Here is a 13,169-nt window from a genome sequence, read left to right on the forward strand (position 1 = left end):
TTTGGTGTTGTGATGTTAAGTTATTTCTATGTCTGAAGAAAACAGCTCAGCTCTGACTAAATAAATAAATGATATCATTTTTCATTCAGGCAACCAGATTCCTTGGTACAAAAGGCTCCCGGGGTAGAAATGCCGGGACAGTGTGGCCCCTCTGAGGTTATTTACATCTGTCAGCTTCTCTAATCTCTTGCCTTCCTTCCTGTCTGTTTCCTTCCCTTTGCACAGAGCCCAGCATTGAGCCTGGTACTTACAGGGAGGGTGGTGGAGCCATCGTCCTCACGTATGCACTGGGGATTGGGGCTTGTGGGGGGTGGCCCAGTGGCATTTAGTGTTGTTGTTGTTTTTTTCCTTAGAAACCAGCCTCAATTTAAGATAATAACTCTCCATGTTTGCCAGTGATCGCTATTTGTAGGCACTTATTTTCCCTGGTCAATTTGGCTAAGACAAATCGAATCTAAAAGGGAACATTTTCTAAAAATGCTGCGGGGCAGTTTGCAGAAACTGGGCCAAGGAACATCTTCCAGGTCATCTGCTCCATGATGGCCTGGATGCCCCCCTTCTTAAATGAGATGGGGGGTGGAAACAGACTCCCCAGCCTTTTATGACAGCACCTTTCAGGTACCATTGAAACCTGGGGGAACAAGGACCCTGAAGAATCATTTGGTCTGGCCTTTACTGAAAGATTCCAATTCCTGCATGGTCAGCCCCCGTCCCCTTCTGCAGCTAGTCTTTTGTCAGTGTCCTCACACCCCCAGCCCGGCCCGGGCTCCCACCCTACACCCACCCTGCCTATCTGTTAGTTCCTCGAAAGCACCGGCTCCCGATTGTGACGACACTGTTCCCTCTGCCAGGGACACTCTTCTTGCATTCTCTGCCATCCATCCGATGTCGGCTCAAATGTCACCTCCTCAGAGGCCTTCCCTGACCATCCCATCTAAAACAGGATCCCACTATTTTTTTTTCCTAACCCTTGTCACAAGTTGTCATTTTATATTTGTCTTATGGCAGGTCTGCCTCCGCTGCCCAGTTGTAAGCTCTATTAGGCAGGGACAGAGCTGGCTTGTTCTTGAGATCGGAGACCACAGAGCCTGGCCTGCAGCAGGTGCTTCGTATATGTTGGCAAGTGAGTGAACCAGCAAAGGGCCAGTGGGCCCTGGCACACTTGCTCTGCTACCACTACCACCACCACTAAGAATGTCATTTAAATATCGGATCACAAACACCAGCTTTAGTCCCAGGCAGTCCTCCTGGAGTGGGAGTAACAGACTCTCTCCACTTCATCCCCCAGGCCTGGAAAAATGTTTTGAGCTTTTCGGTTGCTTGTTCTTTGCTTCTTTATGCGCAAGATGTTTTCCTTTCCTCAATCACTTTATTTCCCTTTTTTCTAATAGTCACATCTTCATTAGAGATTTTACATTACATTATCATTCATAGACTCCCTTTTGAATTTTCCCCGGTCCTTCCGTTGCTGTCTGGGGAGACAGAGGTGCACACTTTGAAGTCGGTACAGGACCCATTCACACTGCCTAGCTTCTGCGTGGCTGACCAACTGGGTGTCTCCAACCCCTCAGGGGCTCCACCAGGCCCTTGGAATCAACCCCCACGGTTCTCCCTTGCTCCCCTATCTCCTGCATGCATTCAACTCACCAACCACCACGTGCATGGTTTCTGTTTTCTGTCCATCTGCCTAATGTCTCTTGAATCCATCCATTTCTCTCCAGTGCCACTTCCCTGGTTTGGCCGCTGTCTCCCTTGTCCCAGCCTCTGATGCTCTCCTGGCCTCTGGACTCACCTCCTCTAAGCCAGTCTTCCTGTGGGCACAGAATCTGATCCTGTCCCTCCTGTGCTTCCTGTGGTCTCAGGATGGAGAGCACTCACCTCAGCCAGGCCCCCAGGCTAAAACCGATCTGATGCTCCCAGCTCTCCAGGCCCTTCTCTTCTCAGATGCCTCTCTGGGCTCCTCCTTAGTTCCTGCAAGTCCCGCACTCTCTCCCACCTCCAGCCTTTGGGCAGCGGGTCTTTCAGCCAAGTGCTTTTCCTGTGCCACCTGCTACTCCTGCCTCAGCTCTCATACATCCTCCTGGATGTCCCGCTGAGCCTCCAGGCCAGTTAGGGCCTTCCCCTGTGTTTTCCTGACAGACTGTAATTTCCCTCATATTGCCTTGGCAAAGTGCCCTCTAATTGCCAATTTATTATTATTATTATTTTGAGATGATAATAATCTCAGTCTTGCTCTGTCGCCCAGGCTGGAGGGCAGTGGCGCGATCTCGGCTCACTGCAACCTCTGCCTCCCAGGTTCCAGCGATTCTCCTGCCTCAACCTCCTGAGTAGCTGGGACTACAGCCACATGCCACCACACCTGGCTAATTTTTGTATTGTTAGTAGTGATAGGGTTTCACCATGTTGTCCAGGCTGGTCTCAAACTCCTGACTTCAAGTGTTCTGCCCACCTCGGCCTCCCAAAGTGCTGGGATTATAGGCGTGAGCTGCCATGCCCAGCCACCAATTTATTATTTCTTCCCTTAGACTGGGAGTTTCATGAGGGCAGGGGCTGGCTGTCATACTCGGGGATGCAGAGAAGATCCTGACTTAAAGTTCCTGTGACTTGAACATGCAGGAGAAGCCAGATATGAAGGATATAAATTGAATCAACTTGGCCTGAAGATCCCAGCCAGGAGGATCTGGTCCCCCAGGAAGGGAACTGATTTGCCCTTGAGGCCCCTGGGACAGGAGAAGCCACAGCATCCTGTTGTTTGATCCTCTTATCTTCAAGCAGGCATGACTGGGTTCCAGAAATACAAACCGTAAAATAGACCTCCAGACTCCTAGAGAGGATGTGAAGCTGCAGAAGCCCTCCACTGAAAGACTGGACCCACTACCTACTCCTCCTGGCAGGTGCCCTGGACAAGGGCACGGCCCTCACAGCATTCAAGTGTGAAGGGATTGTCCTTCTCCAGCCCTGGACATTAAAAGGTCTACCCCTGATGAGCCATAGAGGGACTGTGAGCGTGTGTGTGTGTGTGTGTGTGTGTGTGTGCACGCGCGCGCGCGTGTGTGTGTGTTGGAGGAGTTGCTTATGGAAAATATTTCTCCTGCTCTTAAAAAGGGACTCCTGCTGAGTGCGGTGGCTCATGCCTGTAATCCTAGCACTTTAGGAGGCCGAGACAGGTGGATCACCTGAGGTCAGGAATTCGAGACCAGCCTGACCAACATGGAGAAACCCTGTCTCTAATAAAAATACAAAAATTAGCCAGGCATGGTGGCACATGCCTGTAATCCCAGCTACTCCAGAGGTTGAGGCAGGAGAATTACTTGAACCCAGGAGGCGGAGGTTGTAGTGAGCCGAGATTGTGCCACTGCCCTCCAACCGGGGCAACAAGTGTGAAACTCTGTCTAAAAGGAAAAAAAAAGGGGGGACTCCTGTCTGGGCGTGATGGCTCATGCCTGTAATCCCAATACTTTAGGAGGCTGAGTCAGATGAATCATTTTAGCCCAGGAGTTCAAGACCAGCCCAAGCAACGTGGCAAAAAACACACAAAAAAATTAGCCAGGAATGGTGGTGTGCACCTGTAGCGCCAGCTACTAGGGAGGCTGAGGTGGGAGGATCATCTGAGCCTGGGAGGTCAAGGCTGCAGTGAGCTGTGGTTGCACCACTGCACCCCAGCCTGGGTGACAGAGTAAGATCCTGTCTAAGAACAAAAAGCGTGTAGCACCTCCCTCCTCTCCCCCATTCTCTCCCTTGCTCCCCTCTCCATGTGAGGTGCTGGCTTCCCCCTTTGCCTTTTGACATGATTGGAAGCTTCCTGAGGCCTCCCCAGAAACCCAGCAGATGCCCAGTACCATGCTTCCTCTACTGCCTGCAGGATCACAAGCCAATTTAACTTCTTTTCTTTATAAATTACCCAGACTCAGGTCAGTCAGCCTTCCTTCCTTCCTTCCTTCCTTTTTTAAAATTTTTTTATTTTGAGACAGAGTTTTGCTCTGTTTCCCAGGCTGGAGTGTAGTAGTGCAATCTTGGCTCACTGCAACTTCCTCCTCCTAGGCTTAAGTGATCCTCCTGATTTGGGTTCCCAAACTGCTGGGATCACAGGCATGAGCCACCACACCTGGCCTCAGATATTTCTTTATAGCAATGCAAGAATGGCCTAATACAGGTGACAAGTCAGAGTTTGCAGGGAAGCCCAAGAAACCAAGCACATTTGCTGCCTGAGTGAGGCCGTGAAGGGAGCCAGTGGACAGGTCTGCGGGCAGCTGTGGCTCAGCAAGGCCAGCTGGCCAGAACACAGGCCAACTCTACCCTAGACCTCTCTGGAGAAGGGGATTCTGGGAGGTATTATTCCCAGATTAGCCAAATGGACAAAACACAAAACAGCAGGAAGACCAGCCCCACTCATCTCTCTGGCCTCCTCCCCTCTACTCCCTACCTGTGCCCGGGTGCTAAACTCTTTACAGCTCCCCCTTGTGCCTCTGCCCATGCTATGCCCTCAATTTTGGATACCTTTGCTCTCTTCTTTAGCTAGTCAACGCTACAGTGAGCCCTCAGGATCTAGCCCCAAAGACTCATTCCCTAAGACATCTTCCCTCTCCAAGAACTCCCCTCTCCTCCGTGCTCCTCGAGGACTGGGTACAAATCCATATTGCAACTCCTGTTACCCATCGAGTCTTCCTCCTCGCCAGGTCTAGTAATCTCTTGGGAAGGAGGACTATGTCTGTGCTGGCCGGTCTCCCAGCAGCCAGTGCTAGGGAGGCAGGGTTCCCAGGGAGGGCGCAATGCTTTCCTGGCATGGAAACCACTAAACCACTGGTGCAGTGTGCTTCAGAATCACCTAGGGAACATGTTACACATTCAGATTCCCAGTCCTCACCTCCCCAAGATTTTGATTTGGTAGTTCTGGAGCTAGGCTCAGGAACTTGCTTTTTTTTTTTTTTTTTTTTTTAAATTGGGCAGCCTCTCGAGCCAGAGTAGGCTCAGAGACTCCTAGGAACCTGCATTTTTTAGCAAACACCATGAGTAATTCATGAGCAATTTTTCTACCACATCAGGCTGACTCTGACAGTACTGAATCTTTTTTATTTTTTTTTAAGAGTTTAAGTCTAACTCTTTTCATTTTTTTTTTAACCTTAGTTTCTAGTTAGATTAGACGGTCGTCTTTTTTATAGATAAAAGCTCTATTAAGTCTCTATAGGTCATATTCTGCTTTTATTGGAGGCCCTGAAGCCTGGACTATGGGATTTAAATGTCTCTGAAGGTGACAGAGAGGACCAGAGAGAAGGCAGTAGAGTTGAGGCATGGAGCCTGCCGAGGGCCTAGCCAGGACAGAGAGACCCAGCAACGCCTTGTCCCCAAGAAAATCTCCTTGTCTTTCTGGAATGCCGAGAAGCCCTGAGGAGGTCCTGGGTGGGAAGAGCTAAGCCACAGTGGGTGGGCTCAGGCCCACGGGAGTGGACTCAGAGCATGTGCCACAGTAGCCCGTGACGCGGGACCTCCCACGCAGGTCTCCTGAGGAGATGGAGAGAAGCAGATTATTCCCCCAACATATCAGTGAGGGCACCTTGGGCCCAATTGGCTGGAGAGGTGGGGATGAGTGGGGTGGGAACGGGATGACAGCAGAGGAGCTGGCACTAGGACAGGAGCCACAGCAGGCTCGGTACCACAAAGCGGGTCCTTGCCAATTTTGACATCTGCCCCCAGTCCCTGCCTGGTCACCCAGGGAATGTGGCTTTAGATTTGTGGCTTGGGACCCCAGAAGAGGGAGAGGGAGCCTCTCAGCCTCTCTAGATCTTCTTGGCCAGGTGGTGGGAGGTGGCTTCTCCCAGGGGCCCCGGCGGTTGCTGGATGAGATGCTGACTCAGTTGTCTTCTGAGTTGAGCCATTGTTTTATTTAAAAATACAGAGGAAATAAACCCACAACATCACTCCACCCCTGAACACAAGCACTGCTTATATTTAGGTGTAACCCCTTCCAGTCTTGTTTCCTCTGTGTATGTGTGTGTGTATGTGTGTGTGTGCAGGTACATGCATGTGTGTGTTTGTACCATAGGTCCATAAAGTTCTGTATTCTGTATGACACCATTAGCATTTTCTATGTTGCTACAGAGTCTTTGTGACCATCATTCCCAAAGGCTGCCTGGTCTACTGAGATGATGGGCCATAGTTTCCTTAAGGATCCTTTGTTGTCCTCTGACCCACACAATAACACTAAGTTTTACTTGGGGCCAGACTCGTGGTCCCTAAAGTCAGCCCTCTTCAGACCCCAAATCTTGGCCCTCTCAATCCAGTCCCTCACTCCCTGACCTCTTCCTACATTCTTCTGCCTGCTCCAGACTTTTCCATTTACCTCCCAATTTATATATCACACTCACCACCACCCTAGATCTGACAACTTAGATAATGCCTTCTCGAATACTGGAAAAACCTGAATTGCCATCAATTTTTGAGGTTCCTAGTATACTATAAAATGTACATATGCCTAAAGAGGGTTATAAAGATTGTCAGCTATTTTAGGCTGGGTGTGGTGGCTCACACCTGTAATCCCAGAACTTTGGGAGGCCAAGGGGGGTAGATTTCTTTTTTTTTTTTTTTTTTTTTTTTTTGAGACAGAGTCTCGCTCTGTTGTCCAGGCTGGAGTGCAGTGGCGCGATCTTATCTCACTGCAAGCTCTGCCTCCCGGGTTCACGCCATTCTCCTGCCTCAGCCTCCCGAGTAACTGGGACTACAGGCACCCGCCACTTTGCCTGGCTAATTTTTTGTATTTTTAGTAGAGATGGGGTTTCACCGTGTTAGCCAGGATGGTCTCGATCTCCTGACCTCGTGATTTGCCCGCCTCGGCCTCCCAAAGTGCTGGGATTACAGATGTGAGCCACCGTGCCCGGCCAATTTCTTGAGCCCAAGAGATCAGGACCAACCTTGGCAACATGGTAAAATCCCATCTCTACCCAAAATACAAATATTAGCCAGTCTCATAACCCAGTCTCAAAACAAATAAAGAGATTAAAATTAAAAATAAAAGATTGTCAGCTATTTCAATGTTTACACTGAACAAATTAATATTCCTTTCACCAGTAATGTGGTATAACATTGTTATGAAACTCACGAGAAATGTACAAATAAGGTACCACAGGTGATACCAACTCTCCAGAGGTGGAGACAAGGTCAAGGCCAAAAGACAAATGTTCTCTTTGGGTCTTGTCAGAGTCACTCTCTGGGACTAAATATGCAATTGCACTTGAAGAAAAAAATAGCAGAAGTCTAAATTTGAGACCCATTGAGACCTGAGCCAATGGCTCTCCATATTCCCCTTGTGTCTACAACCAATTAAAAACAAAATAAAACAGCTTATCCAGGCTGCTTCTCTAGAACTGGGCTTTGGCCTACCTTCTTAGGCTGAGTCTGGCACCCATACTCAGATCTGATGTTTTGTTGCCTGGAGTGCCTCCCCCATCCACTCAACCCTAGCTCCTGGGATCCTGCCTTGGGTCAGCCCCTTGGCTGGTACAAGAGGTGTTTGGAACATCTGATGGCTTCTAATATTTTCACTATCATAAATGTGGTGGATGGGATTCTCTGGTCCTATCAGCCCATTTTCCCTCTCTATGCTCATCCCTACTGAGGAGGGAATCTTTTAACCTCACCCCTACTGAGAAGGGAGCCTTTTAACCTCATAAATCATTAGAGTGATACATCAAGAATCCACTGTAAGAGAAATGGATTATCTCAAGGCCCCTCCACTCAGAGGATGGGAGGATGTGGAGCAGATGGTTCTATCTACCTTGTGCACAAGGGCCATGGGGAGCAATCCAGATTTGCTGGCTACTGACCAAAAGGGATGAAGCTCCTTTTCTAAGATAAGAAACTTAGACAAGGAAGGAGAAGAGAGAGATTAAGGGAAACAGATTACTGGGCATCATGGAAGCTGTTTTCTGGAAGGCAACCCAATGGTGGGGCAACCCAATGGTGGGGACCCTCTGCATCCTGAATGGGTGGAGGTGGTGGTACTTGCTGGCAGTAGATTCAGTTTTTATCCATTTCTGGACATGGAAGGGCAGAATGCAGTCACGAACAACTTTGCTCAAATACATTTTTCTCTACTTAGGATTATTTCTTTTCCCCAGGGGGGACATTTCTGTGGCTCTTCTCATATATTGCTGGATTGCTTTCTAGAAGATGGGTACCACTTTACAATTTCATGACCCAAATAGGGCAAGAGAGGATCCCATTTTGGGCACATATAAGTATGCAATAAATAAGTGATTAATAACAAACAGAACAGAAAATCCCCAGGCTGTGGGGCAGTGGAGCTGTTGCTGGAGGGAGAACATCCAGATCTTTAACCTCTGGGGCCACTTCAAGTATACCTGCCCAGGATTTAAGCATCATTAGTCGATGTTGCTGAGCCAGATCGATAAATGGATATGGCAAAGGCTGTGTAGATTTTACAGCAGGGGCAGATGGGATGCAATTCTCAGGAATCCCACAAGGCTTAGAAGTAACAGTGTAATCCTCAGGGCAGGCCTTAATTCAGGGCCCTGCCATCAGAAGTGAAATGAAGCACTAATATATCCCATGACATGGATGAACCTTGAAAACATGCTAAGTGAAAGAAGCCAGCCCAAAAGACCACATATTATATGACTCCACTTATACGAAGATTCCTGCAGCCTCTACTCTCCACCACTGATAACTCCCTCCAGATTCAAATTCCTGCAGGCCTGCCTGTTCTAGCTGGGGCCGGGATGGGAGATGCCAGAACCCCACAACTGACACCCCCAACCAGACTGTCAGGAGAGGTAATTTGCTCAAAGAAAAATTGAGATGGAGGCAAAAGCCACAGCTCTCCACTAACCATGCTGCTAAAACTTTGGGGGCTGCTATGCACCAGAACTAGTTGACACCGTAGAGTCACAGGCCAAATCTGGCCCACGGCTTATTACTTTACAGCCCATGAGGGAAGAATGGGTTTTGTTGCTGCTGTTGTTTTGGGACAGAGTTTTGTTCTTGTTGCCCAGGCTGGAGTGCAATGGCGCAATCTCAGCTCACTGCAACCTCTACCTCCCGGGTTCAAACGATTCTCCTGCCTCAGCTCCCGAGTAGCTGGGATTACAGGCATGCACCACAATGCCCAGCTAATTTTGTATTTTAGTAGAAACAGGGTTTCTCCTTGTTGGTCAGGCTGGTCTCGAACTCTCTGCCTTAGGTGATCCGCCCGCCTTGGCCTCCCAAAGTGCTGGGATTACAGGCATGAGCCACCGAGTCGGCCAGAAGAATGGTTTTTACAGATGAATATCTGCAATTGATTTGACAACAGGGAACACCAACTATGAATCCCAATTAAGTAAAATGTTGCCCTCCCAACCCTGCAAAAAAACAAAACAAAGCAAAACAGAAAACCAAACACATTCTTCTCATTAGTAAACCTGCATTACAAAAAACTGTTCCTGGCAGGACGCAGTGACTCAAGCCTATAATCCCAGCACTTTGGGAAGCTGAAGTGGGAGGATCACATGAGCCCAGGAGTTTGAGACCAGCCTGGGCAACATAGGGAGACCTCATCTCTACAAAAACATTTTAAAAGTAGCCAGTGTGCTGGTGCATGTCTGTAGCTCCAAGTTACTTAGGAGGATCACTTGAGCCCAGGAGGTCAAGATGGCAGTGAGCTATGCATTTAAGCCTGGGAGAAAGAGCAAGACCCTGTCTCAAAAAATCAAAAACCAACAAACAGAAACAACCCTGTTACCAATTATTATGATCATATTTTTCAATTTGTCAATAAAAAATTTTGGAAATTTGTTTACACTCATCAAATAAGTGCCTACCTAACATCCTCAGTTTTGACTCTTGGCCTGCAAACCCCAATATTTACTACCTAGCTGTTTACTGCCCCTTACTCAAGGGCAGTGCCTCTCAAATTGTGGTGATCATAGAATTACCTGGAGAGCTGTTAAAACAGATTGCTGGGCTCTAGTCCCAGATACTCTAATTCAGTAGGTTAAACATAGAGTTTACTATATGACACGTCAATTCCACTCCTACGTATATAGCCAAGAGATGTGAAAATATATGTCAGTACAGAAACTTGCACATGAATGTTCATAGCAGCACTATTCATAACAGCCAAAACTTGGAAACAATACAATATTCATCAATTGATGAACAGATATACACATTATGGTATATCCATATGAGGTAGGAAGTGAGACTCGACTCGAGATGAAGGTCAGACACCAAACTGAGGACTAGCTAAAACAAGGAAGGGGCAGAACCAGCTTTCCATAAGATATGCCCACCAGTGTGCCATGTCAGTTTACCATTGCCATGACAACACCCGGGAGTTACCACTTCTTTCCATGGCAATGACCCCCTGACCCAAAAGTGACCACCCCTTCCCTAGAAATTTCTGCATAAACCACCCCTTAATCTATATATAATTAAAAGTAGGTATAAATATGACTGCAAAATGCCCTGAGCTGCTACTCTCTGCCTATGGGGTAGCCTTGTTCTGCAGGAGTAGTCACAGAGCTCTAACACTGCTACTTCAATAAAGCTGTTTTCTACCTCTGGCTTGCCCTTGAGTTCTTTCCTGGGCAAAGCCAAAAACCCTCATGGGCTAAGTCCCAATTTAGGGCTCACTCACCCACTCTGCATCACATACAATAGAGTATTATGTAACTATGAAGTGAAATGAAGCACTGATCTATCTCACGACATGGATGAACCTTGAAAACATGCTAAGTAAAAGAAGCCAGACCAAAAGGCCACATATTATATGACTCCACTTAAATGAAATGTCCAGAACAGGCAAGTACATAGAGATGGAAGAGAGATTAGTTGTTATCAGGGAATATAAGACAGCAGAAGTGGAGAGTGACTGCTAATGAGGACGAATTTTCTTTTTTGTGTCATGAAAATGTTCTGGAATTAGTGATGATGGTTGTACAGTCTTTTGAATATACTAAAACCACTGAATTGTATACTTTAAAGTGGTGAATTTTACAGTATGTGAATTATATCTCAATATGAAAATAAATAAATAAAACACACAACCTGTGACATTGGATGCAATCTGGAACTAGTTCTCAGAAAATGATTTTGCTTGATGCACAATGTATATTAAAGAAAAAAGACTGCTACTTCTTTGAGGGCAATGAAATTTTTTCGCTAGCATCTCTCTAAATTTTCTTTCTCATCAACGTCAATGAGAAAACAGAATTCCTGAAAAGAAACTTTGCTGCTAACAATTAAAACCTAAAACCATCAGTAAGTTAAGGACACGACTATGGGGCTCTTGGGATCAATGACAGACTCGGACTGGCTGTTTTAACTGACTTATCATGAAATGAATGATGACAGAAACAATACAATGGAAATTATTTTTCATGGAAAGAATTCATAGCACCCTTTGTGTTTGTGACTGGAATGACCACGGATGTGGTTAAGTCCGAATGTGTATCTGCAGCCACAAAACAGATTTGAGCTTTTGTCTTGCAGAATCCATCTGAACATACTGGCTGCATTCACTCAGCCCAGAGATTAAGTCATCACCTTCGGCAGGGTTTCAGTGAAGGCTAAATCAGATCCAGTGAGAGAGAGCAAGCAGTGCCAGCGCGTATCTTGTAGGGGATGCCCCAGAAAGACTGAAATACAACGCCCCAGTGGCTAGCTGTTGCTGGAAAGAAGTAAGCTGGAGGGAACACAAGGTTTAAAAAAGGGGGTTCCTGAATGTCACCAGGTTCCCCAAACCTCCAAGAGGAAGCTGTACCCAGATTCTGCTGCCATCCCCTTATGGTGGAAAGCAAAGGCTTGGGCTGTGTATGCCTCCAGGACTCCTCCATGAGCCCATGTCTGCAGAGGGTGTGGTCCAGGAAGAAGCAACTGACCTTCTGCTTCCAGAAGTGAGGATTTCCTGTAGCTCCTGGGCCTGGTCTGCCCCGGGATGGCTCCAACCCTACCAATATATGTGAGTTCCTTTATAGCTGCTGTTTATTTTTGAAAGGAAGCATCTTTGGTGACCAGTATCACGTGTCAAAGTTGAGAGTGCATAACCAAGGGATCCTGTGACTCAGGGAGAGCTCTACATAGCCTTTATTGCTGCCCAATTATTCTTCCAGAATCTCAGTTACCAATCCTGTCATTCATCTGCTCATAAACCTTCTATGTCTCCCCATCACTAACCAAATTAAATCCAAGTCTGGAAACAGGCATTCATGAATCCAGCTCTGCAATACAGCAGTATATACTTTTATAGTGTCAACTACCTGGAGTTAGTACAGACTCCACAGGTTAAGGACATAGTCTTCAACAAGACTGCCCTCACTTCAGAGACCCTACATAATACGGGGTTTCTCAGGCCATCTGCACTTCTGATCAACTGGCTACAAATTTGGGGGTTCCCACAACCCCCTCATATTTGATAATTTGCTACAATGACTCACATAACTCAGCAAAGTGCTATACTTACCATTACAGTTTTATTATAAAGGGTACAAATCAGGACCAGCCAAATGAAGAGATCCATAGGGTGAGGTCTGGGAGGATCCCAAACACAGAGCTTCCATATCTTTTCCCCATGGAGTCGGGATGCATTACCCTCCTAGCACATTGGTGTTCACCCACCAGGAGGCTCAACTGAGCTTTGTTGTCCAGAGTTTTTATTGGTGTTTCATCAAGAGGCATGACTGATCAAATAATTGGTCATGTGATTGAACTCAATCTCTAACCTCCTTCCCTCCCTGGAGGTCAGGCTGATATCATCTGGCTCAAAACTCCAACCCTCTAATCATTTGGTTGGTTCCTAATGACTAGTCCCCATCTTGAAACTATCTAGGGGCCCACCATGAGTCACCTTGTTAGTATAAACTCAGGCATGGTCCCAGTGGCTCACTATGAATAACAAAGACATTCCTATCATTTGGGAAATTCCAAGGGTTTAGAAGCTCCCTCTCAGAAACCCAAGACAACTGGAGAAATTATTATGCAACAAATGCCAGCCTATCTTCACCACAGTGTGCCCCATGACCCTTTTTCTATGCTCTTGGCTTAGGTCAGGCAGAGCAGCTTCCTGCTCTCCATGTGTACCTGGAGACTTCTCACCTTGCTTCCTTTGCTTGCACGGATTCCTTTGTCTGGAATTGCTTCCATGAGGGTACCCATCCTTTGTGTAGATATAACTGTCC

Source organism: Chlorocebus sabaeus, chromosome 16 (genome assembly GCF_047675955.1).
Source record: "Chlorocebus sabaeus isolate Y175 chromosome 16, mChlSab1.0.hap1, whole genome shotgun sequence".
NCBI classification, from domain to species: domain Eukaryota; kingdom Metazoa; phylum Chordata; class Mammalia; order Primates; family Cercopithecidae; genus Chlorocebus; species Chlorocebus sabaeus.